Below are 18,032 nucleotides of genomic sequence, written 5' to 3' on the forward strand. Positions count from 1 at the left end.
TTAATTAGTTTTCATATAACTGAAGTAAAATAATGTAGATGTTTTTTGAGTTCATACTGTTACAATATTTCAGTTTGAAAATGTTATCATTTCTATAACTTTTTATATTGAAAATAAATTTCTTGTCATAATACAAACATATTTGATTATATATTAGTATATTAAATTGTATTTATTTTATAAAATGCATAATCTGTAAAGAGATTAGAATCATATTTTTTAATAATAATTCTATCTGCTACTTTCTAAAAAATTATTAATTAAAATTTTTTTATATACTATCACAAAAAATGTTTTTTTTCTATTCAAAATACAAATACATAATAAAAGTGAAAAATTTTCAAATTCAAATTAATATGATCAATATTAATTTACAATTTTAATAACCGCTGGAAAAAGGTATTATATATAAGGAACAAGAAAGTAATAGTTTCATGGGCCTATCGAATCATAAAAAACGAAATACAACAAAAAAAATTACAACAAATAAAAAAAAACTTGCCAATAATACAAAAGACTTCACATGAAATATAAAAAAACTTACGGGAAATAAAACAAATGTAAATAAAACAAAATTTACAAAACAAAATATAAGAAAATCGTTTTTCATTCAAAAAAAGTAATTTTTATGCTCAAAGGTTTTTAATTAATTATACATTTCTCTTAATGAACTTTATTCAATGTGTATCTAAACCCAAATTTATAACTCAAAGCTTAATTTATTTAAAGTTAGTTTTTTATGATACCTACAAATTCCATGCCATTTAAATATTAAATAGTTTGAAGGCACCCGTTTAAATCAAGCTACTTTTACTTTTTGATTTATTTCAATATTTCTTTTAGTTAACTTCAACGATAGTGAGAGTTGGTGACATTGTGATTACCCGGTCAAAAAATACATAAGGGACAGAGCATTGAAGCTATTCGCGAAAATTGACAGGTTGTCCTACTTAGCACTATCTAATCACAGAATAATCTTTAGCCACACGGGGTAGTACGCAGATCTTAGATCAGTCATCGAATAATCACGAAGCTTTTGAGGAATATATAAATTAGTCAGTGAGAAGGACTATCAAAGAGTAAAAGTGCACAGATGCCCTAATTCGAAATAGACTTAACATAAACTATTAAATTTTTTTGTAACCTAAAAATATCCTGAATATTTATTAAAATCACAAGAGGATTGTTTATAAAAACGTATGAGTATAAGTTTTTATGCGAACATAAAAAGTAAACAAATTAAATTAAACAAACTGAAACATTTTTAATCATCAAAACGGCATTAAATATTACATCTTAATGTTACTTCAATAAAATGAAAAGATTTTTGTCAAAAAATATTAATAAGCACATCCAAAAGTTTCTTAATTTGTGCTATTCGTGTTTATATGATATACCACCATAGGATTCTTATAAAATATTTGCTGTCCTTATAATATACAAGTTCAAACACATGAAAAGTAATCAATATGAAAATTTGTCCTTGAACAGTTTTGAATAGGAAGTTTTGGAAAGAAGAAGAAAATGAGACGTAATTTCCTAGCATCCCATGTGGCCGCCTTTGCTCGGTCTGACATGACAAGCTGGTAATTATTTTGTTTTCCAAAGCATTGAGATTAATTTCTTCAAGTTTGTACAAAATTATAAATACAATTTAATAGCCAAAATTTGTTGTTGGTTGAATTGACCCACTTACAAATTAATAATGCACAAATACGTTGCCAAATTTCTTATGAAAAACATTTTTATTGCCATGAGTATTGTTTTGGTTTTGGCGCGGTAATTGTTATTTATTCGAAACGACAGTTGAAAAAAAACTGCATCAAACGAAAGGAAAGTAGCAGTCGTAACGCCTTGACAAAATAATTACTTTTGGCTTATCTTAATCTTCATTTTGTAGATTTAACAATTTGCGGTTAATAAAATTAATTACTATCTGGGTTAATTGGCTAATTTATTTAGGTGCGTCACATGTGCAAATATAATCAAATTAACTTCCTTCTCTCTATACTATAAGGTGTTAACAAAATGGAAATTGATTAATAATACTGCGAAACAAGTGTTATAATTAAAGTATATATAAAAATTTTGCATTGGAGATTAATAAACAATATGTATGTATTTCAGATTTTTGAATAATTGAATAATGTAATATTTTATTACAGTAATAATCAATCAACAGAAGTAATGGAAGTGTAAAAAAGATCATCGTCGCACAGTGTGACAAAATTAAAATTATATGATCATAATTTATTATTTTCTGAATTAGTAGAGATATTAAAATTAAATTTTTTCCAAATACAATCTTTGAGATGGGTTTTCTTTGAAATGAGTCCAATCGGCTTACCAGAGGATTAAAAATCCTTTGAACTTGGGTCCAAAGATTGACAGCTTTAAATATTAATATTTTAAAAACTCTAATAAGTATAAAAATAAAATACGGGATAAAAAAAACTTACAAAAACTTGTCACTAATGTGAAGAATGTTTCATGTAACATTCCCACATACGAAAATATAATAAAAAATTTTATATGTATTTAAAATTTTTCTTGCTTCTGTTATACTATATATTACATATATAAAAATACAATTTCTCCTATAAGTTATTAATTTGTTTGAATTTTATGAAATTTTAGAGACATTGAGATTTCGCAAAAATTGAGCCAACTTTAAACCCTTATAACGGTTATGATATTTATAAAAAAATTAGTAATAATAGTAATTTGCTAGTAATAACTTAATTTATTAAAAAGGACTTCTAAAATCATTGTTGATTAATAGGTAAAATAATGCATTAAAATATAAGCTTATCTTTCGAAGAACTATATATTAAGAGAGTATCATATATAACAATATTTTGTCAAATGAAACATAGATTTTGTTATATATTTCTTAGTACGACTTCAAAAAATTCGTTTCCAATCATTACATTAAAAATAAAATATTTTTCATATGATAACAACTAATATTAATAATGCCGATATTGATAGAATTGTAAAAGATATTTTAACAAAGAATTATTAAAACTAAATTTAGCATTATCAACGTATTTTTATTTTTCTACGGATAAATTATAAACGTTTGTATTTATTTCTGTGGCCTTATAACCTATTTATTGATTTGTATTGGCCCACAATTTTATCTGATCTGGACAGTCCTGCTCTAAAGCTATTGACTGAAATTTGCAATTCAAGAGACGAAGAAGAAGACTAATAACAACATTACGAAAATAATTAGCAATAGGAGTAGAGAGTACGAGAATATTTAGCCTTGAAATTAAAAAATGTGTAGTAAATAAAATATATAGGATTTAAAGATACTATGTTTCTACTTTAAATAAAAACAAAATAAATTAATTACCATACATACGAGCACATTTGTTTATAGTAAGTTTTCTATAAAATACAGTTTAGTATTCATACTGTTTCTTAAAACTTAGTATATTTTAACTTTTATATATACTTTTTTTAAATTTCCTTTTTGTTTTTTCCCAACCGCGTTCATTAAATTGTAAAGTACCCTTTTAATTCAATAATTTATTCAATTATATATAATTTACATTCAGCAAACGAAATAAATTTGGTTTCTTGTGGGAATATACATATTCATATACACACTAATTTGCCATGTTAAGCAAAAGGATACACTCAGCTTACGCAAATCGTGTGAACACAAAATTGCAGATTTATTTGTATACAATTTGTATTTGTAAGAAATCCTCGAACTTCTGTTCATGTGCTCAGAAGATATCAAATGTATTATTTTAATACCAAAATCGTGTGGTAAGAAATTTGATGTGCCAAGTATGTGTCATTTAACGGAAATGATTTCATATTCCACTGGCATATATCGTATATGTAGAAAGCACGGTAAATTCTAACAGATGTGACAATCTCTAAATTTTCAACCATTTTACAAATACGAAAAATATGTCACTTCTATCCGCAGTGCAAAGCGTGTGCCTATCAAATAACATATTGTGCATGTTGGTGAATAAATGAAACGTTTATAACGACTTTTATATGGATTTCAGTAAAGAAAGTATTAAATAATTTTCTTAAGAAAGGAAAAATGCAAAATAAAGGCGAATGATATAAATTTTACTACATTCGACTGCCACTTTTTATAAACCGAATTGACCTTCAGAAAAAGCGCTTCACTCATATATATTTAAAAATAGTTAATTTAATTAGGAGAAATATAACACTTTATGGCGTAAATATCGATTTTACTGCACAATTTGGGTTATGGTACAAGAATTATGTTAATACAATGAAAATTTGCAAACTGACTAAAAATATATTGTGTAAAATTTACGGTTTTCTGAAGTTTATTGAAAAGGGGCGCTGATTCGAAATGAATATTTACACGCGATTAGCGAAAAGGTCGTTAAAAAGTCAAATTAAAGCAAACAAAATATAAATAAAAAATATTATTGATTCCTTCTATAAATAAATTTGCTTATTTACAAATGTGTATATATGATGTAGATACATCTGTTTTTTTAAAATTTTAATTATTGCTTTTGAATTGCCATTTGAAAATAGTGAATGAAGTCCATAAACCAAAGTACAAAATATTGCAAAGGAGAGAAAGCAAAACTTTGATTTATATCCATTGAGGCAGAACATAGAATTTGTATTAATAGCGCAAAATTCAAAAATTCGTAAACTTAACATTAAAATGTTATACAATGAAAACTTATCCATGTAAATTCATGCGTAGTCTAATTTATAGTTTAAGTTCTATAAATTTGTTAGCATTAATAAAAATTTTGAGTTTTATGAGATATACAAAAATATATATTATACACAACCCACTTAGTTGTGAATCAGAACTTTAAAATCACTTTAAAGTTTTTAATAAATAATTTTTTCATCTCACGCTGTTTCTTGCGATTATACCTCATATACAGATGTCATCTGAATATAAAATCGGATTTTAATATAGTTTCAATTTGTGTATTTATGTATTTACTTAAGTTCCACATTCTACAAAAGTAGACCTATATGTTACCTTTTGATTATTACTTCTTCTTCATGTTCCTTATTTATTATATCTTCTCTTACAATGGGATTAACAATAAGTTTTAAAATTATATCAGTAATTACATAATATCACAATTTTTTTTTAACTATACTTTGTATAATATAAAATAAAATAAGTAATCCTTATATCACGGACCTCATTCCCAATCAATGGGTTAAATTTCATTCGGGTGAAATTTAGGTAGTTTATTAAGAAAGCATGTTAACAGCATGGAATATGACTTGAAAAATCTTTTCTTTTCTATCCAATTTCAGATTCATGTTTCATATTTTTCTTTCAAATTTTAATAATTACTTCTTCAATGTAAGACATAATATTCTTTCCATTATTTTTCTTTTATGTTAAGCATATGAGAAACATTTCGTTATTTATTATATTTGGTACAAAGTTAAATAGATGATATTATCTAGTAATGTAATGTTGAGCCTTTTCCGAGTTAGTGCATCTGGGCACTTTCCTCATAATCCTCATAATCTTCGTGATTATTCAGTGACTGATCTAAGATCTGTGTACCGCCCCGTGCGGTTAGTGATTACTCTGAGATTAGATACTGCTAAGTAGGACACTCTGTCGGTTTTCGCATATAGCTTCAGTGCTCTGTTCCTTATGTATTTTTTGACCGAATCTATTTTAAGGTCTCTTATCATGTCATTCGTGCGGGTGTACCATGATGACACATTTATATTTTTTTTATAAAAGAAACAAGTTAAAACTCATGTACATTTTTAATTACTTGCTTATAATGCGTTAAATCGGAAAGGTTGGCGCTTGCAAGTAAAATCCAAACGTTATTTAGTTATTATAAAATTTTATAAAATATTTTGCTTCTTATAAGAAACGTGTTTGATTAGCCAATTTTTAAGGTAATTTCTGCCAAATTATATAAACTCATAACTCCAAAGTAACTTAAGTTGAATACGGTATTAGTGGGTCTCTTGGTCACGTACAGTTAATGGCAAAAATACACAACGAAATACCTTAAATCATTGGCAGCACTAGTAAGCGGTAATAAAAATTAAAACAAAAAATAAAAAACAATAACAAATCGAACTAAAACAACAGTAGCAAAATAAATAAATAACAAATTTGAATGTCACATTTGTGTCGTAAGCGAAAACCGCAGCGCGATAATGATTGAATTTATAAAAGCCGATACAATGCAAACCCAAATGATATGACCATACAAATTACACTGTTTGACATTGACTTTGTCCTTAAATTAAAATATTTCTTTTTATGATTTGCGTAATATCGACTGCAATGAATATTTGATGTATAAAATATAGAAAAATTATTTGCTCATAATAAAACAATAAAGCATGAAATTGTCGTTAAGTTTTTTTTATCATCACTTTGAAAAACTACCAAAATTTCAACCATTATGTAGAAGCAACAAAATGGCGCCGGAAACAGGGCAGACATTTAACAAATATAACGAAAGTTGAAGATTGAAGGAAAACATGCGAAAACAAAGCAAATTGAGACTCTGTTGTTGGCGCCATTGTGCGGCGTTTGAAGGGCTTTTAGGAAATGGTGCACGAAGAGGACAGACGTTAAGTGCTTGTTTTACATGAATCCTTAGCACATCGCACAAAAAACAACAAGCAAATATTTTAAAAGGAATCAAAATACCTCAACTTCCTGCTGCAACTGTTTGTATTATAAATTCCTGGAATCGATATGATTTGTTTTTGCTCCTTACTTAACTGTTTTTTATTTGACATTTAATAGATTTAAAACGTGTTGACATTTCTTTATAATATTTTTCACTTTATATTTTGATTTTATTCATTATATTGGACTCGCACCGTGATATTTTTAATTTACTTGATAGTTTATAAAATTTAATCTTTTAATGGAACTTCAGCAAATGTATAGAAATCAATTATAGTGAACTATAATATGAGATTGCTATTTGGACAATTTGTTAGCTAAATACAGATGATTTCTGGGTGGAAGAAGCGAGATAAATAATTCATAAACAGGAGTATTGATTTTCACTATTTTCCGAAAAAAATCAGCATATTGAAGAAAGGCCAACCCGAAAAAACTCACCTTATAAAAATGCAATCGAAAATTATAGTGACTCGAAGTTAATTTTTTAAGAATATTTGGGACGAATACAAGTTTCTTTTAGGGTTCGAAGTTATTTCCAGGCTAGATCAAGCGACTTCATTTCAATCTTTTTAGAACAACGCTAGGTGGTGCGCGGCATGTCAGCACTACTATCCGCAACATATTTTTGGCAGTATTGTTGATCGGCATTTATTTCCTTCTTCTGTTTAGGTTTGTTTTTTTAATGACTTGCATTTTTAAGTTCCCTCTTGATGATCATTTAAAAACGTCCCGTAATAGCTGAACTTTACAATTGATAAATTGATTCCGTCGCTAAGGCTTTCTCATAGCGAAAGAAAGTATACTATAAAACTGTAACGTTATGTTAAATGTGAATTTACTCTATGTTGTAATATCACCATCACTCATATCTTAACAACACACTAAAAATTATAATTTGTTGAATTATCTCTCCTTTCTAACTTTAAGTTATTATTTAATTCGTGACCAATATATTTATCTTGAACACTCTCTTTAGAGTGTTCCTAAAATTTTGTTTTATGCTATTTATCCTCAATTTAGTAGTTTAACTCATGATTGCCACATCTGTTTTATATATTTCATCTGCAATTCTTTTTTATATAAAAAAATTCTATGAATATATTTCCTTTCAAAAACGGCTTGCATACTGTCTTTTTGTATCATATTCCAAATATTGCTTTCATTTGAACCGACAGGTCCGAAGAAGTCCGAATGAATCTACAACCACTAAATATCGGCTTACCTCAATGTATAATTGAATTATAAATTCAAATTGATTCATTTTACAAATAAACTGTTGAACTCATTAATCTTGAATATTAAACACAGTTATAGTTTTAATTGAAAAATATTAATACAAGGGTTCTGGGGAAAATTTAATATTTGCTCACTTATATAGTAAATGCTACTATTTCAATTTTTAATTGGAAGGGCGTTCAATCCTCATACTATTATATGATTATTATATAATATTTTTATTATAAATTATATTTTTATAATTTACTTTTTAATTATTTTAAATTCTAGAGTATAAATTGGAATATCTAAAATCATTTCCACATTACCTATGATTATTATATAGAAAACAAAAGCTTCTACTCACTTGTTTGTAAAAGTATGAATTTATTATACTTCGGATTGTTGACATACCTGTAAAAAATTGATAAAAATGTTTATATTTTAATCATTTTTAATAACATGTTTTTGTTATAATTTCAAAATTATATGATAAAAATAGAAAAAACTAAATAAAGCTAACAAAGTATAAATCAAAACAAAAGGAAAAGAAACTTTTTCTAATATATAAAAAAAACAATAAAATGATTTGTATTGAAATTGAAATTCGTGCCATAGATTAAAGTAAATGCATGCGAAATACAATTGCATACAAAAAAGGTAATTGTTTTCAATTGCAAATTGAATTGCAATTGCATAAATGAGTTAAATGCACTTTGCAATAACAGCAACACAACTTTTACAAAAACGTAGTATAATATGTATAATGCAATAATAACTGTGATGGGGTTGATGAACTGGAAAAATTACAAAACGAAAAATAACGAATAAAAGTGCTTGCGATGGAAATGTGCATATAATGTCGCTAGTTTAATACTTGACAGATGTACAGATACACACTTTATTAGAGACTCCTCAGTATGTGTAACTACAATGCATACATCAACCTATGCACATTTGCCAAGTGCAGGTGTGGAATGTTATTTGTAGTTAGTTACTTCAACAAGGATATGAATATGGCGTACATGTACTCCATATCAGTTGCATGTAAATTGGAAAAAACATTAGCGACTGCATGTGTGTTACTACAATTGTCGACATTTGTGTGTCAGAAGTATGGCAAGGATACAAGGATATCTATACAAAATAGCTACAAACTATTACATTTCATAATCAAAAGTATAAAGTTCTTGCTACGATCTACTAATGGTGGCACGTATTGAAGTTTATCTTTTTAAATTAATCAATATTGTACAAAATAGTTATGAGTACAATATATATATATATATATATATATATAAATACATAATATATTACATATATTGTTAACTTGATGTACTCTATAGACTTGACTGATTTTTAAATTGATAAGATATACGTGTATACTATAGGAAATATTAATAATTTTATGGAGTTCGAGAAGTGCTAATTAAAACAAATGCGTTATTTTGCACTTAGCTTAATGGAATGTTTTTTTTTTTGAAAATATACAATTGATAATAAAAAATACTTGTGATAATATATAAAAATTTTATGGTAAACATATTAAAAAATTTTTAGAAAAATTAAGTAAGATCCTAAAAAATAAAGTTTAGTTAGCAACCTGATTTTATAGCTTGATGTTATAGCTTATACGTAAATGTTACTTAGTAATTTAATCATATTAAGTTTTTTGAATAATTTTGGGTAATGATTCCGATTTCTTAAACCCAGTGAGATAGCCTATTGTGGTTAACTTCAATACAGCAAACAGTTTTTTCGACTATATTGTATGTCGAAATAAATTTCATAAATTCAAATCGGTTGCAAGGCCAGCAAAGGAATATCATAGCTGGTTGCACTACAAGTCTCGGTGCTGAGAATGTGTTGAGAATGAATTTTTAGTCCCTATTCATGTATGATTTACAGAGTTTTATCACAATTGCGCATGAGAATGGTATGGGCCATTTGTATCTTTATAAGATTTTTTCTCCAGATTTGTTACTAAACGAAAAAAAAATCGGAGACAAGAATAATTTAGAACAAAATTTTTATGAATTTATCGATCGTTAGGATCATATCTACAAAATGAGGGAGTCTTAAAGTCTCTAAATTGAAACTTTTCCTTAAACAGTAAAATGGAAAACTTTTAAAATTTTGAGTTGCTGAAAAATTGTTATTTATATAACTAGTTGTCAGAGTATATTTATAACTATTAATTTTTAGCAATACTTTCTTTAAAATAAGTCACATTAGTACATTATCTTAGTGCTAGACTACATTTATGTTTTAGAAAATTGCATTAACTATAAAAATAAGCAAAAAAAGTTGGAGACGAAGACAGATTTTTTTAAAGTCATTATAATTGATACCAAACTGTCAACTCAACGTATACAGAGTATATAGGCAATACATTATTATTTACTATTTAAATTAACAATACTGGTTTTCATCTCATATTACAGAGTACATGTACAGTTCCCCTAACAATATTTCCTTTAATTTTATTGGTAAATTTCTATATCCTTTATTTCAATTATTAAATTCAATTTTACAAGATTTTTTTTTACTCTTTTTAACAAATATTTTCTCATTATTTTTTTACCTTATCGTTTGTAAACCAATATGTTTATTATGGCAATTTGTAAATACACCTGCAAATCTCAAATAAAATGTTTATATAGTTCGACATAGTTCGATATTTTTCGTTGTATTTTATTTCTAGTAAAACATTATGCATCCACGTTGATAGCGCAAAGATTGGAATTCTAACTGATTGAAGTACACTTTTATTTCAATGATTTTTTTTTGTTTGCAAACTACAATTCAATTGGTAGAATGCTTACTTTATATATATTGTATATTCTATGTAAAACGTTTATCTTTAAATTTATGTTTTGGGGCTCTACATGCAATTTGTTTCACGATTAATAACACACGAATAGAATTATATCAGATCTCATTTCCTTGCTCCTTCGTTTTATAAATAGTTTTATAAATAATTGAAACACATACCTATGTCTTACAATAAAATATTCATTGATTTTTTTATATTGATTGCATTTCTTGTAATTACATTTTTAATTGTAAGTATAAATATTGTTTTATTTCTGAGAATATGATTACCTTTTTTTTTTGAATTTCATTTTAAGTCTTTTATCTGTTTGGTACAAAACTTGTATTTTTTTTTATAAAAAGTTTTTATTATGACATGGAAAAGTTTTTTATGACTTTACATTAGCATGGTTTATGGTATTAATGCATTTTAACACCTACTAAATATCTAAGTTTATACCTATGGCATTAAACTCATAAAATTCGCTAATTAAAATAATAACATCATAACATTTGCTCAATAAAAAATTTTTAATATTAGAGCTATTATTATAATTAGTTCATATTAAAAATTTTAGTTAAACAAAAAATTAAAAAATGCTATTACAATAAACTCTTCCTTTAGTACTTTTTATAACTCCATTGTGTATTTGTTTCTCAATAAATATCTTCAATAAACTTATAGCGAAACTAAAAATAATCATTTTTCATCCATAACTTAATGTGTACTTTACCATTTTATTAGAGCACTTAAAGTTAAGTTGAAGAAAGCACCTGAGCCGCATATCAACGCCAAGTACCATATTTTGCGTTAAATTTTTTATAAGGATTTCTTTGTTTAAGTTTGCCGCATAAGAAATACTTTTAAATTGCATTAAATTTTAAAATTTTCTGGCTGATATTGTGGTCAGACACTGCAGCAACATTGTTCTTGTTGGTTCTTTTGTGTCGTCAGTGTAGTCAGTGTATTTGAAAAGGCGATTGTCGTTGTTATTACTATGAAATTTTAAACATGGAAACATAAGTCAAGAGCCAATGCACTAATGTCAGTGCAACATTTTTAATGTACTGTGGAATTCTTCTTGATGATAACCTTCCTTAAAGAGTTGCCTTTAAGGAGTTCAGAAGAGGCAAACAATATCGGTATGTATGGGTTCATTGACTTGAGTTAAACTGCTGAAGAGCAAGTAGAAGCAATTGAATTGGTTCTTAATATTTTTGCGGTTGTGGTTTTAAAAGAAATATGAAGTTTTGTTTAATTTTTTTTTCTTTTCCATTATGCCATTGTGTAATTCAAATGCAGGTATTTCCACATGAGTAAAATAAATAAGAAATTTCATCTTTATAAATGTGGTTAATAAATATGAACTAATCCATTAAATGCTAGTAGATGAAGCATCATTGTAATAATAAATGTTAGTTTTGTTTATATTCAATACAGAATTTTTATATTTAATATTTAATTATAATATGAGTTTACAACTACATGTTTTTATTCATTCAAGTCGATGTCGCTGACGCCTAGCGACGCCACTGTTCGTATTTGTCGTATTTGAAAAGTACATAAGGCTATTGCATAATTGATATAACCTCCTAATTACATTTTCACAACAAAATATAATTTATATACTTTATAAGGATTACCAATAATATAATATTGTACTGTATATATATCTTTTTGAGTCTTCATCTCACTTTTTATACAGTAAATCTGTTTTAGTTAGGTTTTACTACTTCTGTGAACTTTTCGTTATCACTTCAATTGTCACAATATAATCTAAAACCAGTAATATGGGATTAAGATAAGATAAATAAGATAAATAGTAAAAATTATTAGAAATAATACCGTTTTATTTACAAATTTGTTTATTTGGTATAGAAAAATAATTAAATATCAATTCTTCAGCTGCTAAAATTGACACCTGAGAAATTTTAACATCTAGGGTGTGTGCATATATACTTTTCTAAACGATTTCAAAAAATTGAATCAATACTACACGTTTGCATTTAAATCAAATTATGTTAAATAAAATATGTGTATATTTATATTAAAATATATTTTCGAAATTATTAAACTGCTGAATAGTTTTAATTTCTAGTAAAATACAGAAATTAAATAAAATTATAGTATCTCATCATTTGGATACTAAATTGAAATACAAATTGAAATTTTTTTAAAATTTTTTAAAAAGCTTTAATAAAATGAATAACACCCGTTATTTAGTTTTTGTGTAAGTTTAAAATGAATATCACACTAATAAAAACATATTAAAAAATATAAACATTTTATTATGTCTATAAACCTCACAAAAATATATTTCTAACATAAATTGATTAAGATAAAAGTTTTTTTTGATATATTTCTTAGGTTTGATTGTTATATAGCAATTATAAAACACGCAATATATGTCGAAAAAAACAATTTAAAATATTTATTTTATTCTGTTTCAAAGTTAATGTTCTAATGTATTTAAAAATAAGAAATTCTTTTATTATCTGAAAATATTTCAAGATATTTATTAGATAATATTTTTAATTATAAAACATTTAAAGTTCAAAGCAATTCTTACCTAGAATTCATTCATAAAAATACAAAAAAAATTTATTTTACTTTAAATAAATGTAACAAAAATTATTTTTTTTTTGTAGAATTTTTTCTATTTTTTCCACTGATATATGTATATTAATCTATACAAAATAAAAAGTAGGCGTCTTAAAATTTGCAATCAGATAAACCTACATGAAGATAGATTTTTCACACGCTAAATAATAAAAATGATTAATGTTTCTATAAAAGTAACAATTGTAAGCCGCACTAAATCACTTTTATACTTTTATGGCTAAGAGTATTTAAGTTAATTTTATTAAACGTTTCAAAATTGTCTCTGTTTTAAACTGTCTTTGTCGCATATTGTTAAAAGTATATTAGGCTTAGCGGTCCAACATTGCGTATGTGTAGCATTTTTTTAAATAAGCGACGTTACTCATACAACGCGTGGAACAGATTTCCATTTGAAAAACCTACACTCTTCAGATACTTTGTTTCATTAATTATTTTGCTTTATTCACTGCACACAATCTTGCTCGACACAGTCTTGTTATTTATTTTATTTAATTTTTTATTTTCCATTTTTATTTTTTATTTTTAATATGTCTAATGCCTGCGTTATTATTCATGAACAAATTTAATAAAAAGTAATAATATTTGCAAATGATAAGCGTCAAAAGAAGATTTTCATTATCATCATAAATTTAATTTTGTTGCATACATTAATTACAATATAAAAAATATGAGGAAGGTATAAAATATTTATTTAATAAAAGAAGAAAAAAAAAGGTGAGTAAGTTGCAGTTTGTAATATGAATTGCGAAATATGTGCGATAACAATTCTCACGGGATAGAACATTGAGTAAATAAAAAAGTTTATTTGCCCGCTGTTGCACTTTAATTAAAATTATATCAGTAAAAATGTATATTTTATAGAAAACATAAATGCTAAATTAAAGAATGAAATTAAAACAAACGTAAGAGATTTAAAATCTTTTAAAAAAAAATTTTTTTTTGAATAGCGTTCGTAGTTTTTGTTTACAAATGATTTAATAAATATATAATACATATACGTATATACGTATATACGTCAATGTAGATTTAAGTCTAATACACAGCGTATCCAAAAAACACATAATTAAGAAATTTATATGCCAGTAATAATTCTACAAATGTTATTTAAGTCAATTATTTCCATATTTAAACACTTACGAGTAAGTACTTCCCCAATTTGTTTCACATATGGAATATTTTTAAGAATTTTTTAATAAGTTCAATGTCAATAATAGCAAATAACTAAGCACCAATTGACTTACTTATTGCCTTACAAATTGATTAATTATTTTTCGAAACAGTACGCAAAATAAACAACAACAAATTAAATAATCCTAATAACAAAAACAAAAAAAAATGCGTTTGAAATAAGGCATTAAAACTAATTAGAGTTCAATTTGCACTCAACATTTGTCATGAAGTATGACAAATTTATATCTGGTCAAAGTATCTAAAACAATATATAACGTCATATTTAAACAAACAAGAATAAATAATCGAAAAAATAAGTGCTTTAAATAGATTTTAATTAAAACATAATAGATAAATAAAATATTATACAAATTCAATAATATTACTGTGATTTTTTTAAAAGTTTTGTTATTATTTAATTAATTTTGATTGATCAAATAAATTAATAAGTAGTTTATTATATATATATATATATATATAAATATATATATTAATTTATTAATATGTAAAATTCTAAACTCATCGAAAGTGAATAATCGAATAAAAAACAAACATTTTGATTGGTAATTTCATTAATGAGAAATATCAAATCGCAACAATATGGCAAAATGGACAAGAATAAAAAAAACCTAACGTCAGATAATTCTTTCAGAAAAAGTAGTTTAGTTTTGTTAGTTGGGTAGTTTAAGTTTGGAGATTCGCGACTTCGAGTTTGTGTTTGAGTTATTTTGTACGTCAGTGTGAGAGACAAATAAGTGTGAGAGCAAATAAAGATTGTTCAGTTATCAACAATCATACTAACGTGATTCTTTTTGGTATTTAATCAGTTATTGACAATCCAGTGAGACTAAAGAGAATATCAAGATTGAATTGCAAAAGACAAATTCGTAACAATATTTTAAGAATTATTTTTGAATTTAATATATACTCAAGTTTGTGTAAATTCTTTATTCATCGGAATTACAAAATCGCAATATAAAAAAATATGAATATATGTTATAACTACTATTTTAGAGGTAAAACAAAATAATTTATTATTATAGTTCAACACACTGATTGCAACAAAGTCTACCTCTGCATTATCTTATCAAAACGCTCCAATTTTTATTCTTAAAAGCTTAAGCTTTTAACTCGAACGATTTGTTTATGTATTTATTTAAATGCTAAAGTATAATTTAAAGTTAAGATTGTAAGTTTATTTAAAGATATTACGTTTGTTATAAATGTTAATGTTGTTTAATTATGGTTATATGTTGGTGTTTTATATTGTAAGAAAATATCTCAACGGATAATAAAATTCTTTTGTGAGAATTCCGATCTTTGTCTTTGTTATCTTCTCATAAAAAAATACTACAGCTTAAATAAAATAACAAATAAATTTCATGGAATATATTTTAAAGAATGTTTATTCTAATTATAAATATTTATGCATTTTACTATTTTCTGTAGAAAAAAGAGTATGGAATTTCTTTCTTACATATTTGTATATTGTTAAGGCATTATAATTGTTTTTTAATTTACCTCATTTTATAAACACACTTATTCAAATATTTATATAAAAAAGTTCAATTTACTTTGAAAAAATATTTATTATGTATATAGATATGAGTACAATACAATTTTATACTTATTTAAAGAAAATTATTAAGTGCACTTATGATTGTAATATATAGACTAAAAGTTGGATCAATATATTAAATAGATTTTTTAGTCATGCAAATTTTTAGATGTTAAAAATTTTAACTCAAACATATTTAAAATATTTTATTAAAAAAATTTTAATAAATAATGCAAGGGGAAAAGAACAGTGCTATTGCTTTTAGACCCACAACCATTCATTGAGGAAGAAAAAGAGATATAAGGATTGTTATAATTTATTAGCGCAATCAAAATCTAAGTCGCTTATAAAGACCTCAAAACTTAATCACCCGCTAGTTAAACTGAGAAAAGTTTGTTTACAAGGTTAAGACTTTATCCAAACTTTATTGGGGCTTATATAATAGAAAGCCATAAGAATCGTTTAAGTAGATTCAACTTTAGTATCGTATTAACTGCATTCATTTAATTTTATTTTGCATGATGTTTTTATTAAAAATTTTAATATTATTAATATTAAAATATTAATATTATCGCAAACTTAACTTTAGAAACAAATAATTAAAATAATTTAATAATAATTTGATTTAATAATTTAATAAATAATTTAATTTAATAATTAAATACAAGAATTATTTCCAAGACCACTGATGATGGGTATTTGGCAATACTCGAAACAGTACAAAAGAATACTGGTCAGCCAAAAATTCAATTAATTAAAATAATATAAAAAATAAATTTTTGTTGTTGTATTTCACTACTGTTCGAAGAAACCTCTTTATAAATAATTTAAAATATATAAAAATTTTTTGGATTTATTTATCTACCTGTTTTTTTTTTATAATGGTCTTTATATATTTTTAATCTGGCTATAGGTCCCTTTTTTGTTAAATTATTCAACGTAAAATATTTTTTAAAATACACTATATTTTGACTCTCCTTGAGAGTCATCATCAGGATCACGATCTAACATAAATTAATATTACTAAAAATATATCTACGTCATCCTCTTTATTCTATCGTCTATTTAAAAAATATTTTACTTACATAAATATTTTCTGTATTTCCCTGGGGATTTTTTATACCTTGACCAAACAAACAATTTATATGAAGTTATTGACTGATTATTAATTCTATATTCTATTGTATTACATATGCATAACAAGCTAATCTTAATAGCTATATCTCAATATATGTAGTGTTAGACCACGAAAAATAATTAGTTTGCGCACGCGTATTAATCAATTACAAAATACGTGAGTTCATTCAATCTATCCACGCAATGGGTAAATGGCTTTGATCGGAGACAACAAACGCGATACATGCAATACAACACAAAATAAATTAAACACCGCCTCAGCTACTGTCTCACATTTATTCTGTGCTGTACATTTTCGCGCATGGATCTTTAATTCTTTAGATAAGTAATTATTTAGGTGAGTTTAATATATTTCATAATTATAATCATATTTCATTTTATTATTAATCATAATAAATGTTTAATTGTTTTAATACTCACGAAAGAGTTCGGCCAAATGACTCTCTGAATATGATTAACTTAAATGAATGAAAAAAAATTTTAAATGCATTATTATTAATTAGTAAACATATTTTTATTAATATATTAGAAAATTTTATATTTATATAATGATATAAAAAATGTGTATATAATATGTAAAAAATTGTGTTTATCTTAAAATTTCAAAATATAGTATTAAATAATATCTTTAAAAAACAATTTCTAAGTTATATGAAATCTGTTTCCAAAATATGTATAAAATATTTATGAATATCGAATCTTATTGAAGACAGATTAATTATAGGTTATCTGTGGACCTGTTAGGTAGCTAAAATGGCATTACTATAAAAAACGTTTTTTATCATATGTTTTCAATAAAAATTGTTTACAATTAAATAACTTATGAAACAGTATTATAATCATTTGAA

The 18,032-nt window shown here is 25.1% G+C and overlaps 1 protein-coding gene across 6 annotated transcripts in view; it reads right to left on the bottom strand.

Annotated features, from left to right (window-relative positions):
* Window positions 1-17,642, bottom strand: part of LOC119671131 (Ca(2+)/calmodulin-responsive adenylate cyclase) — a gene marked incomplete at its 5' end in the record, with an annotated part of 52,625 nt that extends 34,983 nt beyond the window's left edge. For all 6 annotated transcript variants that reach the window (XM_038081656.1, XM_038081655.1, XM_038081652.1 and 3 more), the window contains 2 exon segments: window positions 8,250-8,296; window positions 17,605-17,642.
* Window positions 17,643-18,032: the final 390 nt, after the last annotated feature.

This window comes from Teleopsis dalmanni, chromosome 1, assembly GCF_002237135.1.
Source record: "Teleopsis dalmanni isolate 2A chromosome 1, ASM223713v2, whole genome shotgun sequence".
In the NCBI taxonomy this organism is placed as follows: Eukaryota; Metazoa; Arthropoda; class Insecta; order Diptera; family Diopsidae; genus Teleopsis; species Teleopsis dalmanni.